General features: G+C 35.3%; 1 pseudogene; it reads right to left on the bottom strand.

Moving 5' to 3' along the window:
- Positions 1-2,241: 2,241 nt before the first annotated feature.
- On the bottom strand, positions 2,242-2,540 carry LOC144300139 (non-histone chromosomal protein HMG-14 pseudogene; annotated as a pseudogene).
- Between the last annotated feature and the right edge of the window lie 9,617 nt (positions 2,541-12,157).

Here is a 12,157-nt window from a genome sequence, read left to right as displayed (position 1 = left end):
TTCCCTCTCCCTCTGCCCCTCCCCCTAAAAAAAGAAATAAAGTATTTTTTTTCCTGAACATTAAAACTAAACAATCACCACACATAATAGTCCTTATTTTTAAAAAGTTAAATAATATAATAGTCCTTATTTTAAAAAAGTTAAATAACTCTTGGCTTATATGCAAAATTAAAGGCAAAGATTTTCTACCATTTTAAACAGAAATATATTACAAGATCAAAAATGCATTCAACGCTTATTAAAAAAAAACACTACTATTCTCTTTCAAACATTGGGATAGATGCAGTATGGGTTCATGAACTGGTTCCTGTTTTAGAATATAAATGTAAAATCTCAGTTTTAGAAAGTGACTTAGGAAATTAACTAAAATTCCATATTTTAATTTATGTCAGTCTATCTGACCTAAACATTAATCCATGAATCATGAATAGAGCTCTCCTTTTGCTAGGAGGGGTTTTGGGAAAATGGGGTAAATGTTATTGTAATTTTGTATAATAAAGATGTTATTTGCAGTCCTATAAAATACAGCCTGAATCCTACCATAGCAAAATAAACTTAAAAATTTTTTTTTTTGCACAGGCTTAACTATCAAAATGTACCATGGTGGTTGTGAACAACATTTTAAAAAAGTGGCCAAGACTTCAAAGGAGACATTATCACCGACTGCCTCACTTTTAATAACTTGCTCCATTCCTCAACCCTTACTACTCCTTTTATCCTTTCCAGCACACCAGAGTTGTCCCTCTAATGATCTCACACTGCATAGTTACATCTTTTTTTACTTAATAAATTTGACACGTCACATTGTGTAAGTGCTCTATAGCCCCTGACTTTTATATGTTTGTATTCTGTAATATGATTGCCAATATAGTATACTTATCACATGACATAATTATACTGCAATATTTTATCTGTATTCATTATACTGCACATTAGATCTCCATGGCTTATTTACCACTTGTCATAAGTTTGCATCCTTAAATACTGTCACTCTAACTCCCCATCCCCTGGTAACCAACACTTTACTTTTGTTTTTTATAGGTTTAACTTTTTTAGATTTCACATATAAGTGATACCATACAGTACTTGTTTTTCTCTGTCTGATTTATCTCACTTAGCATAACGTACTCGAAGTCCATCCATGTTGTTGCAAATGGGAGGTACACTCCTTTCTCATGGCTGAATAATATTCCATCGTGCATATATACCACATATTTTTTCCTTTTTTAATGTGCTTTGGGAAATTCTTTCATGATTGAGTTTTTATTGGTTGTTCTGAGGATCGGTACAGACACTTCAATTTAGATCCACTGCCAAACACATGTGCTGAAAAATCTATAAAATCGTGTAGTTGTGATTCTTTTCTAAAAGTTATTCCAGTGACCTTCCAGCTTAAAATTTGGAAGCAAATTTTCCTAAAATAGTATATCAAGTACCAATATCTTTAAATGTTGATATGTGGGTTACACTGTTAAGTCCCATTAAATCACAATTTAATGTCATATACACTACATACTCAAATTTTCAATCCTGCCCAGCACATCAACAAAGAAAACTGGGCTATCACGACCAAGACGTTAGAGACTGCACAAAATTCTGACCAGTATAGTCCAGATCAAGGGATGGTTTTCTTTAGGAAACAATTCTAGCAAAACAACATGGGAATAGATATAATTTGAAATGTTCAAGACATATTAAATTCACGACTGATTCCAAATTGCCACTTAGTATGCCAGGTGTTATAGGATATAAAACTTACCCCATCCATGGATGTTAAACTGACATCCAAGATAATCAAAGCCTCCCATAATCGATATCCCACTATCTTCTGGTTGTACCAAAAAATAAACCAGCAAATGATTTCACTTCTTAAGTGTAAAAAAAAAGCATTTACACTTAAAAATGGGATGAAGTGGGATTCCATCTTTCTTACAAATGGTATTTTTTAAAGATTTTATTTATCTATTCATGAGAGACACACACAGAGAGAGGCAGAGACATAGGCAGAGGGAAAAGCAGGCTCCCTTCCTGGAACCTGATGCAGGACTTGATCCCAGGACACCGGGATCACAACCTGAGCCAAAGGCAGATGCTCAACCACTGAGCCACCAAGGAATCCCTCTTAAAAATGTTTTTAGAGTTACTAAAAAATCTTGTATTTACAAAATAGTTGATAAAAATGTTCCTCTGGATTGTGTAAGAAGGGAGACAGGGCCCACTGTTAAGACATGGTGTGTGACATTAACCAGAGTTGGCACCTTTCTCTCCTGATTCATCAGAGGCTGGACTCTCCTCATTTTAAGTTTCTCAGTTTTCTTCAGATAAGTCTTCTTTTGTTTCTTGGTTAATCACTTCAGTCTGTTTTCCTTTTCCCCTGTTTTGTCTATGCTATTTTTGTCTGAAGATTTATCCTTTCCTGTTGCCTCTTCTGGCTCTATATTCACTTTTGCAGTAGCAGGTTCGACTGACAACCTTGAGGACCTCCTCTTGGGCTCCTCCTTCACTGCCCTGTCAGCACAGCTGACCCTCCTCTGGGGCATAGTGTTTGTGGGGTGGCAGGTGGGGAGAGTCTTCAGGAACCGGGGCTTCCTGGTGGCTGCCACTCCTCATGCTCCTCCCACCACTCAAGCTGAGGCCTGTTACCACATCTTTTTATCCATTCGGCCACTGATGGGCGTTTGGGTTGTTTCCATACCTTGACTATTGTGGATAAGGCTGCAATGAGCTCGGGAGTGGGGATATCCCATCAGAGTCCTGTTTTCATTTCGTTTTGGTGTATATCTGGAAGTGGAATGGCTGGATCATATGGTAGATTTATCTTTAATTGTTTGAGGAACCACCCACAGTGAATGGACCAGTTTACATTCTCATCAACAACGGTTTCCTCTTCAATGGCCTCTTTATCAACACCTGTTGTCTCTTCTTGATGATAAGCTTTCTAACAGGTGTGAGGTGATCTCATTATGGTTTTGATTTGCAGCACATATCATTCCTTGGGAAGAGACTCCAAGAGCCTTCTGATTTAGTGGTTGAATTAGTCTCTACAAAAGCCTGTACTTGTTCTGTATTCCTTACGTTTTTAGCATCAGAGAGAGCATCTCTTGTCACTGTTAAGGAGGAATGTACTTTTAAAAGACAAAAAAGATGAAGAGAGAAGAATCTGTGACACGTTTACTGCCATAGTCAAACTTGTACACGGGCCGTCTCGGATAGTCAGAGAAGTCAAAGAAGAAATTGGCCTTTCACATCCAAACTGTCTGTTTCCCATTAAATTTCTGCCTCTTCATCTCCCTTTTGTTTATGCCTCTGAAATTTCTTCTTGGAAGCTATTGATGTGGTGGTAAGAGTAAAAACTTGCTTTAAGCACTCATCATACAAATTAAATTTTAAGTAAAAGCAATTGGTATTGCTGCTGAGTAAGTTCTTCCTGTAGATTGCTCAGACACTCTGCAAAATTGCCTGCTGACCTACTCCATGGGCCAGAGATGCCAGTGGCCTGATAGCCAATAGTATCTATCATAGGTGACATTTATAATGGAGAGCTTGGTGCAGTTGTGCCAAAAGTACACAGCAACTGCAAGCAGGCTATTTGGGATGAGATGATATATATTAACTTATATGCTGCACTCTCATTTGAAAAATGAGCATCCTAAAGAAATAAAACACTCTTGAAAACCAAGCTGGAAAAAAATGAAAATTTGAAAGGAGTAAAGTACTTTTATTTTGATAACTGAATATGCAAAAGTGCATAAAGGTGGCATATGCTCATTACACTTATGAAATGTAACGTCCATCCATCCTTGTAATTCTCAGGTTATTGTTGTGACATAATATACGGTATCATCTCCATTTTACAGGTGAGGGAATTGAGGCCAGATTGATTTGTCTGAGGTAAAACAGCTATTAAAAGATTTGCAGGCATATGATATGCACATATTTGGTCTGAAGCATATTTCTCTCCTTTTAATCATGCTTTACATTTTAAAGAGTATTGTTTTGTTATGAAGAAGCTTGTTCATGAATATTTGCAGGAGAAGAAAGTGAGTAAATGACTTCAAGGGAATAAGAAAGTTTCTAATTCCCCAAAGCATCCATTAAGTGGTAATCTATATCTAGAGATTGAATGCAAATAATCTGAGATAGATAAAGAATAACATATACCTTGGACTTGATTGTGAAACTTTGAAGCTGAAACTGACTTGATGATTAATCTAGTTCTACTCTATCTTTTTGCCCATGGTGGGTCTAGGGCCTAGAGAGAGGGCAACTTGTATAAACTCACCGATAATTTTGGTTTCAGTCTTAGAGATAGAAATCTGATATCTTAAATTTCAAGTTCTTGTCTTTGTTCTCTACCATTTGGCTTTACTTATCCCTAATTTCTAAAAATCCGGTATTGTGTACTAATATGTTGAGATTTGGGTGAATTCATTAATGTTGTCAAAGATCTTATTCCTGACCTGAGGATCCAGTAACAGTCATTATAAGAGACATGATGAGGTAAAGTTCATTGATATGAGTAAAAACAGGCTGGCTAGAATAATTCTTTGATCTAAACTTTACTCAATATCAGAACTATATTACAAGAAACACTTATCACCTATATTTCAGAGCTCCACTTATGTCTGCATTTAAAATTTCAATAATGGGGAAAAAAAACAGAGAGTAGTATCATGAGATTATCATATTATCATAGACATGAGAGTATCATGGTCTTATTATACAAGGTCAATACAGAAAAATCGGTACTTTTTTTTTATATTAGTCAACAAGCAATTAGAAAAGAAGTTTTTAAAATGTAATAATTACATCATTACATGTAATCCATTTCCTTTGAATTTTTACCTCAGATATTTTTAGGTTTGATTTTTGTTTATTTTTACTCCTCCAAGAGGATTCTAAGTTAACATTTTTTCATTGCTGTCAGCTTACCTTCTGATGTTTGAAGATGCCTGTTATAGATATGACAATGAAACATAATCATCTGGAATTAACTCTTTAGAAATCAGATGTATGGCTTAGAAAAAGTGTTCTGTGAATATAGCAATGATCCTCTTTTCCAACTTCCTTTTACCAAAGAGTATCTGCTCAACTTTGCATTTGAGACCCATGTATTCGTCTGAGAACTTCAGGATTTTAAGGGGGAAAAAAAAACATTCTTATGTTTTGAGACATAAGCCAAAGAAGATGTGAAGGAAAAGGATGTGCATGTCTGCTCGTTGAGGTATAGTTTCTTCCCACTACAACCCAGAGACTTCTGTTAGGCCCTTGGGAACACTGCCTTGGGAGGAATTGCTTCTGATGCATGTGGTTGGAAAGAACTACCTGTAGGTTATGACAGAGAAGATCCCTCCTCCTCACACCTCAGCAATAGAAAAACAGCTTATTAGCTAAGTTTGCTGGGATCAAAATGACCAAAAGCTGCCATGTCACCCAGAATGTTAAGACTTGGCTCTGTAAAGAAGACCCGACTTTTAATGATATTCTAGAAATGCCAAATCGTGGATGGCTAACTATGAATTATAGCATATTTCAGGAAAGTCAGTAAACTGAAGGAGGAAGATCAAGATGAATAACTAGAATTATTGACTCCTAGTGGTAAAACCAATAAAAGAGACAAAAATGGCTTAAATAATGAGAATTTCAAAGGAATCAAAAAAGAATTCCAAATTAAAAGTATGATTTCTAAATTTTAAAATTTATAAGAATTCTAATTCCAGCAATTTGGCAGCATAAGTATAGAGGGCTTGAAGACAGCTCCACATCACTACCTAGAAATGGTACAGACAACGTTAAATGCATAACCAAACTTACAAAAAATAAAGACAAGATATTAAATCTGCATTCTCATGTTCTATGACCTATTGAGTTCCATTTTAGGTCTACATTAACTCAAGCAAGGATTGTCAATTGGTGGTAAAGCCTTTGTGATTATTTTAAAATCATTTTATACCAGTACAGCTGCCAAATCCCTGATTTATTTTCTAGCTTATGTAGTGGTTGACTAATTGGCTAACATGGTCCCTGAACTTTCTCTTTGTGTATTGCCTTTTAAATATCACAAAAAATGTTCATGTAAAATGCTTTTGAAATTACAACTCACTTGTCTTCCAAACTTGAGTAGGAAATCTCTGAAAATGTTTCCATGGGGGAAAATAGAATGAATTTAAAGCCAATGAAATATCATAATGCACAAAATAATTTTAATTTCCATATTATTCTGAAAATTTTAGCTGACAGAATTTAACCTTTTTAACATTAGACTACTTAAATTGTGTAATTCAGATGTCAATGGTGTTTGAAAATCTCCAGTGTGTAAGATCAAATATATATGAACCCAAAATAAGAATTTATTTATGGATAGAGCTAGAGGGTACTCAGCTCAATGAAATAAGTCAGTCAGAGAAAAAAACAATACCACATTTTCCCCTTAGCTCATTTGTTTTGTTTCTTAACATCCTACATATGAGCTAAAGGAAAAGAGACAGAGAAAAGGGGGGGGGGGGTAAATTAAGAAGTTGATTCTTAATTAAAGAGAATAAACTGATGGTTACCAGAGGGAAGGAGGGTGAAGGAATGGGTGAAATAGGTGATGGGGATTAAGGAATGTACTTCTTGAGATGAGCACTGGGTGCAGTATGGAATTTGAATCACTATGTTGTATACTTAAAACCAATATAACACTATATATTGATTAACTGGAATTAAAATAAAAACTTAAAAATATATTAAAATACAGACAAAAAGTGAATTTATTAGATGTTTTCAATACCCAAATTCAAATTAGAAACTTCAGCCTAATGAAGTGTATACCTTAACTAGCCCTTTGGCCAAAGTCCCATCTTAAAGTAGTTGAAAACCAAGATAGAAAATTGAGAAATTGTTGGATGGCAGATCTTTGAACTTGTTTGTGAATAGTGACCTTGACCTGATGGAGGAGGAAATTCAACATGGATGTATGAAGATAAAGTAGGAAAAGACTTCTGCACTTCTAGTTATGTTTACTCCTAGCCATTGTCTAGCAATGACAGGAGTTACTCAAAGGTCTTGCTCAAATGTCCTCAGGAACAAAATTAGGACAGTGCAGAAACTTTGTACTTTGAAGGACTTGAGGAAAACAGATGGTAACTACCTTATCTTAAGTGGTCGGTTCTCCCTTCTGCCCTCTAACCCATCCAGGGTTAGAATTAACATCTAGGATTATTTTCTTCTAATACTGGGGTGAAGGAGTATTACAAGGTGATACTATAAAGTTTGAAGCCTTGACCCCTAGACTTGTTTGGTAGGGTAAAAAATTACTGACTGTGGTTTTCTGGAGTCTAGGACACTTGAATATATGAGCCATCTGTTGCCCATCCCTCAAACTCTTTGGAACTAATTTGGACCAACTTTCACTATTCTGTCGTCCTATCAAAATAGCTGATATCTCCTGGAGAAAAGTAAGTTAATAGGTCGAATGAGCAAGACATTTGAAGAGCAAATTTTATCAGAACAACAAACACAAAAAATGTATAGGTTCTTTCAGAAGTATAAACAATAAAGATATATTTAAAATTTGAGAATTTAAAATTAGCTTTATAAACACACCAAAAGATATAAGGGGATATATTACCAACATAAAACATGAGTAAGGAATCACAAATAAAATGGAAATGTTAGATATGAAAAGTATAGTAGTTGAAATACTGTTGGTTCAAAACCTCAGGAGTTCCCTGGGTAAAATCTGAAACTGGTCTCAATGTAGGGAGGGCAAGGAGAGGCTGAAGAAAGGTAGGCCTCTCCAGATTGGTAGGTGGTAGGTATAACAAGCAAAGGAATTATGAGGCTTGTCTTGGGTGGCCACAAGGCAAGTAGATCTCCTTCCACACCTGCCATGATCTTAGTTTATACAGAGACTTTAACTGGGTTCTGTTACGTGTGTCTCAGCAACACATTGCTTTTTCAGAAGCCACATCCTCCAAAGTGGCTCTGGTTGTGGGAACAGTGGGCAGACTGTACATCCCAAGGACTGAGGAAGTGGAGAGGAGCCTCTGATTGCCTGGGTCTAGCTCCTGGTCAACCAGCAGTCATATGCCTTTGATAACTTCCTCCAACAAATATATAATTTATGCTAAGAAGAAATAGAAAACAGTAGACCTCTACCAATTTAAAAAATGAATTTGTAATTAAACACTTTTCCACACAAAAATATCCATGCTCAGATGCTTTACTAATAAGTCTACCATACATTTAAGAAATTATGCTAATCTTAAACTGTCAGAAAACACAGAAGTCTTTCCAATTCATTTTATGAGGACAATATAGCCATAATATAAATATCTGACTTTATATTATACTTAACAATGAAATATTGAATGTTTCTCCCCTCTTAAGATTGGAAAAGAGCAAAAAAATGTCTGCATATACTACTTCTATTCCACATTGTACTGGAGCTTCTAGCTCTTACAAAAAGGTAAGAGAGACATCAGCAAAGTTTAGAAGGAAAAAGATAAAATTGTTTATTTTATGAATAATATGATTGTGTAATCAGAAAATCCCATGGACTCTAACCCCCCAAATCATTAGAACTAATAAGTGAATGTATCATGGTCTCATTATACAAGGTCAATACAGAAAAATCGGTACTTTTTTTTATATTAGCCAACAAGCAATTAGAAAAGAAGTTTTTAAAATTACCATTTATAATAGCATTTAAAACATAAAATATTCAAAAATAAATCAACAAATTGTGTGCAAGACTTAACTACAAAAATATAAAACATTATAGGAGATATTAAGAAGATCTTAATAAATAAATATATTTATAGATTAGATGACTAAATAGCATTAAAGATGTCAATTCTCTTTTTTTTATAAATTTATTTTTTATTGGTGTTCAATTTGCCAACATATAGAATAACACCCAGTGCTCATCCCGTCAAGCACCCACCTCAGTGCCCTTCACCCAGTCACCCCTACCCCTCCCCCACCTCCCCTTCTACCACCCCTAGTTCGTTTCCCAGAGTTAGGAGTTTCTCATGTTCTGTCTCCCTTTCTGATATTTCCCCACTCATTTTTTCTCCTTTCCCTTTTATTACCTTTCACTATTTTTTATATTCCCCAAATGAATGAGACCATATAATGTTTGTCCTTTTCCGATTGAGATGTCAATTCTCTTGATACTGATAATTTCAGTGTAATCCTGATCAAAATCTTTGTTGGCATAGCTGTTGAAGTTGACAAGCTAATTCTAAAATATTCGCACCTTTTGGTCGTCTCTCAGATAATTAAGCATGTATCTACTCTATGATCTCGCAATTCTACTCTTGGGCATTTATCCAAGAGAAATGAAAACGAATTTCCACCAACAACTCTACAACACATTCATTGTAGCTTTATCCAAAGTTTCAAATATTAATTAGCTATTTATTGCCTCTTAACTCCAAATTCATTCTTTTAGACTAATCCATGAGAAAGGAACTGAGCCCTTTAGATATTTTTGCTTGTTCCAGCTGACGATGATATTTAGCTGATAGAATGTGCTGGAGAGACACGACTGAAGAAACAACAGTTTTAATTCCTAATTATGGAAGGCTGGCTCAGCTGGTCACTGCGGCGTGAGGTCTCTTCACTGCACAACTCCTGTAGTACTCACTGGCTAACAGCCTTAGCTGTCTCCAGCCCCCACCTTGCAGGGCTTTGTAGCAGAGTGCCTCTGGTGACATATCTCCCTGTGGTATGTATTTCCCCATCATCTTAGATGATGCAGTACGTTTTGAGGACATATTTCTAGCAAGTTCAGGTAGTATGGCATCACCATGACTTTCCTGATGTTTGGTAATCCATGGCCATGCCTTTCCCAACGAGGTTTGGATATCAGCCCAAGGAGGGGGTGTTCCTTGGGCACTATCATAGTCCTAAAGGTCGTAGCAGTTCCTTATAACTGCTGTTTCTATATAGTCTTTCGAGTTCTCTCTACTTCTTACTAGTCAATCTTTTGCTAGTCTACTTTCCTTTTACATTTAATTATTATTTCTTTTAGTTAAAAAAATTTTCTGTTTGAGATATAATTGATATACAGCACTTTATAAATTTAAGGTGCACAATCTAATAAATTGACATATATACTGCCAAATGTTTACCACAGTAAGTTTAATTAACAACCATTGTGAAGAGTTAGTCATTCTTACTAGTAAATATTCTCTGCTCATTATTATGTGGTTTCTGTCTCTCTTGGATCCAGACTGTTTCAGTCTATCAATAGCAGAATGGAGAAACAAATTTTAATATATTGATACAATGGACTACTACTCAATAACAAAAGGGACAAATTGCTGATAAACACATGAAGGATAAACAGAAATACATTATGTTGTTATGTTGAGAAAAATAAGCCACATATAAAAAGGACATTGTGCACAATTCCATTTACATGAGGTTTAATGCAGGCAAAACTTAAAGAAATCAAAACACTAGTTATACTTGAGTGCACTGAATTGGGTGAATAGAGACATAAAGGCACTCTTTGAAATGATGAAATATTTTTATCTTTGTTGTGATGTTAGTTTACATGGGAATATATATTTATCAAGACTCACCAAATTGGACTCTTAAAACATGTGCATTTTACTCAATAAAAAAAAAGTAACGGGAAGAAAATGTATAGACAATCTCTAGCAATAATATGATTGTTTGCAATTTGGACTTGATATAACATGTCCAAAAGTCAGTTATAACTCAACAATAGGAAATAAACAATTTAAAAGAAAAACACAATTTACCATCGTATCTCAGGATGGAGAAAACAAATCTAACAAAAATGTGTAGTATTTCTCCAGTAAAACATGTAAACTTCATTAAGAACTCATTTTATACCTAGAAATACTTGATATTTAGGTGATGTCAAATTTTCCCCAAATTCCTACTTGGATCCATGGAAAATCCAAATGAAATCTAGGTTTTATGTAAAATTTTTGTGGAAGGTTTTATTTTCCAAAAATGGCCTTGCAGTACTTCTGGTCCCATATGCTTTTCAGAGCATTCCATTCCCTTATCAAGTCAGGGAGTTTATTTCCTCTCCCTTTGAAAACTGGTAGGCCTTTATGATTGGCTTCACAAATAGAATTCAGCAAAAGTGATGATGCATGTTTTCTAAAACTAACTGGTACAGGACAATCTAGCTTCACCCTAGCTCCTCTACTTTTGCTCTCACTCTCTGTCAGGACACTTTTCCTTGGAACATTTCCACTGTGTTATAAGGAAGCTACGGCCACATAGAGCAGCCATGTATAGGTACACTGGTGAACAGCCCTAGCTAAAGTTCCTGCCAACAGCACCATTTTGTAAGACATGTTGAGTGAACAAGCCTTCAGATGCTTCTAAATTCATTTGGACAATGAATCCGTTGAAAAAAGCTTTACTCTTCCATCTTGCCAATTCATAAATTCATGAGCAAAAAAAAAAAAAAAAAAAAAAAATGTGTTGTTGTTGTTGTTGTTGTTTGGTGTTAAGCTTCTAATTTTGGGGGTAGTTTGTTATGCACCAAATAATGAGAGCATTTCATAAGACAAAAGTTCCAAGAAAATTCAGAACAATTAAGAAGAGTGGAGGATTTCTCCTATTGGATTTTGGGACAGGTAATGAACCTCTACAACTAATGAGCCTATAACAGGTAGGAGTGTAGTATTTCTGCAGCATTAGTAAAATTGTCCAATGAAATATGTTAGAGAGGCCAGAAACAGACTGATGCAACTTTAATATGAAACAGACTAGCATGTCAAATTAGGGGCAAAGGAGGAACTGTTCAATAAGTGGAGATAGAACAGTTATGCAAATGCAAAAGGGTAGATTTGGATTCCTATCTCACACCAAATATAAACTCAACCTCAGATGGATTAAAGACTTAAATGTTAAGAAAAAAATTTGAAACTCCTACTAGATAATAAAAATAATTTTTAAAATCTTGAGGTAGAGGGACGCCTAGGTGGCTCGGTGGTTGAGCATCTCTCTGCCTTTGGCTCAGGGTGTGATCCTGGATTCCCGGATCAGTCCGGCATTGCATGGAGCCTGCTTCTCCCTCTACCTGTGTCTCTTCCTCTCTTTCTGTCTTTTATGAATAAATAAATAAAATCTTTAAAAAAAAATCTTGAGGTAGAGAAAGTTTTCAAAAGTAAATATA

Source organism: Canis aureus, chromosome 28 (assembly GCF_053574225.1).
Source record: "Canis aureus isolate CA01 chromosome 28, VMU_Caureus_v.1.0, whole genome shotgun sequence".
NCBI lineage: Eukaryota > Metazoa > Chordata > Mammalia > Carnivora > Canidae > Canis > Canis aureus.
Note: the sequence above shows the minus strand (reverse complement) of the source record. Positions and strands in the feature narration are given on the sequence as shown.